This window comes from Lagopus leucura, unplaced genomic scaffold, assembly GCF_019238085.1.
Source record: "Lagopus leucura isolate 7727_CA_CO unplaced genomic scaffold, USGS_WTPT01 Super-Scaffold_100004, whole genome shotgun sequence".
Lineage (NCBI taxonomy): Eukaryota > Metazoa > Chordata > Aves > Galliformes > Phasianidae > Lagopus > Lagopus leucura.
In genome coordinates, this window is record NW_024962264.1 from 47,766,756 (window position 1) to 47,769,698 (window position 2,943).

The window sequence follows — 2,943 nt, forward strand, 5'->3', positions numbered from 1 at the left end:
CTCCAGTTCCATTTGTTCTGTTGCATAACAATGCACAATAAAAGTTGTCTCTGGTTAACTTTTCTGTCTCCCTCTGTACACACCACAGTGACAGCGGCCGGCATTGGTTCTAAACATAAACGCATTTTAGGTTTAGATTTATACAAAAGGTTCAAACACTGCCTTTTTCATTAAATGCGTGTTTGGTATGAAGTGCTGGAAAACACAGGGAAAGATTACGAAGAATTCAAGTATGAATACAAAATGAATCATTTTTGCCTCAAAACATGACAGTGTTTATATACTGATGCACTGGTTAGACAGAGTGCTCAGAGAAGGTGCCCAACTGTGGTGCTATGACTTGGGTTTTCAGGCAGTGAAATTTAAATCCCATTTTAATCCCAAATCCAGTGCTGGCTGACCATCTCCTCTTACGTGCTTTAGGAAATCCTGGCTTCCAGTAGGAGGAGAATACTGCTCTGGGAATTATGTTCTCTGCAGCAGCAGATACCTACTCCAGCCAAGCAGGACAGGCCTGGCCACACACTGCTGCCTTCTCCTAGAGAAGGTGCCAGGTGCTGTCATCACAAAATCCCCATCCCTTTGGGTGCCTGCAGGAGTTTAACCCTCTGAGCTGCTGTTGTTGCAGCTGTAGGACTTCAGTCTCTTTTATTTTTTGTTTAGGGAAGCTGCAGCACAAATCTCAGAATCATAGGGAGCAGATGGGACCTCTATAGTAGAGGTCCCCTATAGTAGGTCATACAGGAAAGCATGCAGGTGGGTCTTGAATATCTCCAGAGAAGAAATCATTTCTGGTGATTCTGAAAAATGTAGTAATGTGTGCCAGGACACAGCTGAAGTGGAACAGGCAGAGGGGTGAGGGAGCCTTATTCAGTACTACAGCTTTATAGCACCCTCATGCTGAACACCCATTAAACAGAGCAGCATGGCACCAGGTAAATTGTGCTTCTTCTCTGCTAAATGGCTGCTCCATGCAGAGAAGCACGGCCACCACTGCTTGCATCTTTGCTTAAGTATGTGGATAACCCTAAACAAGACCTGAGGTCAAAAGTTAGCTGTTACATCTTGGGAGGATGAAGGAATGTAGGTTTTACTCCACTAATAAAGCTATTTGTAGAAACATTAAATTTACAGTATAAAAATCTTAAAATATGACAACTCCAAAGCCAGCTCCCAGGAGTTTGGTCAGACAGGAACCTGTGGTTTCACAGCCAGATGCCCTCTGTGGCCTATTGATGTCTTCTGCACTGGAGCCACATGTCATTCACCTCAGAAGCCGCCCTCAGATGCTAAAGGTAGAGCCCCTAAGTAAGCACAGGCTGCAACCCACCTGCCAGCCTCATGGAGGCTGATGTTGGCCATGGAGCACCCAGCTGTGAGTGAACCCAACACGATCAGTTTCTTTAACCCCACAGAAGAGGCTGGAACACTCATTGCAAGGGAGCACAGCATTTAATCTGCAGTTTTAATCTGCAGCCAGCGTGCCCAGAATTAGGACACAAGGATAGTTTTGCCTCCTCCTTCAAAGGCGGTTTTGTGAAGATGCATGCTGCTGAAAAACTCAGCCACAGTGATAGGCACAATAGAAAAGCCCTTGAAGAAGACAACAAACCTGCCTCTGGAGTAGTTGCAGTGCATGCAGAACACAAAACCAGGCCTCTTACCAAAGAGTAAGGACAAGGACGTAGAGCTGTTGGAGAGGGCCTAGAGCAGGGTCATGAGGATGATCAGAGGCAGCAACAGCTCACCTGTAAAGAAAGTCTGAGAGAGCTGCACTTGTTCTGTGTGGAGGAGATTCTGGGAGACCTCACTGCAACCTTCCAGTACTTGAAAGGAGCTTATAAATGGGAGAAGGATTGACCCTTAACATAGCCTGAGAGTGTTAGGAAAAGGGGGAATGGCTTTAAATTACAAAAAGCTCTCCACGGAGAAACCCTCCCTCTTGCTGAACAGAGCCCCATGGAGCACTCAACAGATCTTTGTGCTGCGCTCAGGGAACGTAAAACCTCTCCTACAGAGACTCACCAAAATCCGAAGCACATAAAAGCAGCTTTCATAGAATCACAAAATGGATTGGGTTGGAAGGGACCTCAAGTATCATCAAGCTCCAACACCCATGCCGCAGGAAGGGCCACCAACTTCCATATCTAATACTAGACCAGGCTGCCCAGGGCCCCATCCAACCTGGCCTTGAACACCTCCAGGGATGGGGCATCCACAACCCGTCTGGGCAGCCTGTTCCAGCACCTCACCACTCTCTTGGTAAAGAACTTCCCCCTGATAGCCAACCTAAATCTTCCCTACTTCAACTTAAAACCATTTCTCCTTGTCCAGATGTTATCTACCCTTGTAAAGAGTTGACTCCCCTCCTGTTTGTGGGCTCCCTTCAGGTACTGGAAGGCTGCAATGAGGCTTTACTGCAGATGTATTGAGTTAAGGGAAAGAGAGAGAAAATAAAACAGATTAATTATCTGAGTCAAGATTTTTAAAATGATGACATAACAATGCTGGGAAAAAAATTTTAAGAAGTCCTTTGTTCTTAAACACTTTAATTCCCCTCACTCATCTAGCAGACACAATCACTACTATCACCGCAGTCTGTAGGAAAATAGAAGGAAACAGATCTGCTAATGACTCCCATTAGAAAAGTTAATATTAAATTTAGTTTCCATTTGGAACAGGGTCAGAAACACAGCAGAAAAGGTCTAATTAAGCTTTGCAAAAATGCCTTGTAGTAACATTAGTGAGAAACTAAAAAGTGTGCTTGCAAAAAAGAATGTGAAACTGAAAGAGCCAGCAACTGTTGGCTATTCATTGAACTGATGGAAAGGGGGATTTTTTTTCCAAAAGGATAGTTCAAAAACCAGAAGCAGATTAACAAGCAGTTTTAACATAATCTGATGAAAAAAAAGGAAAGCCAAGGAAACATCCAAGGTAGCTTTG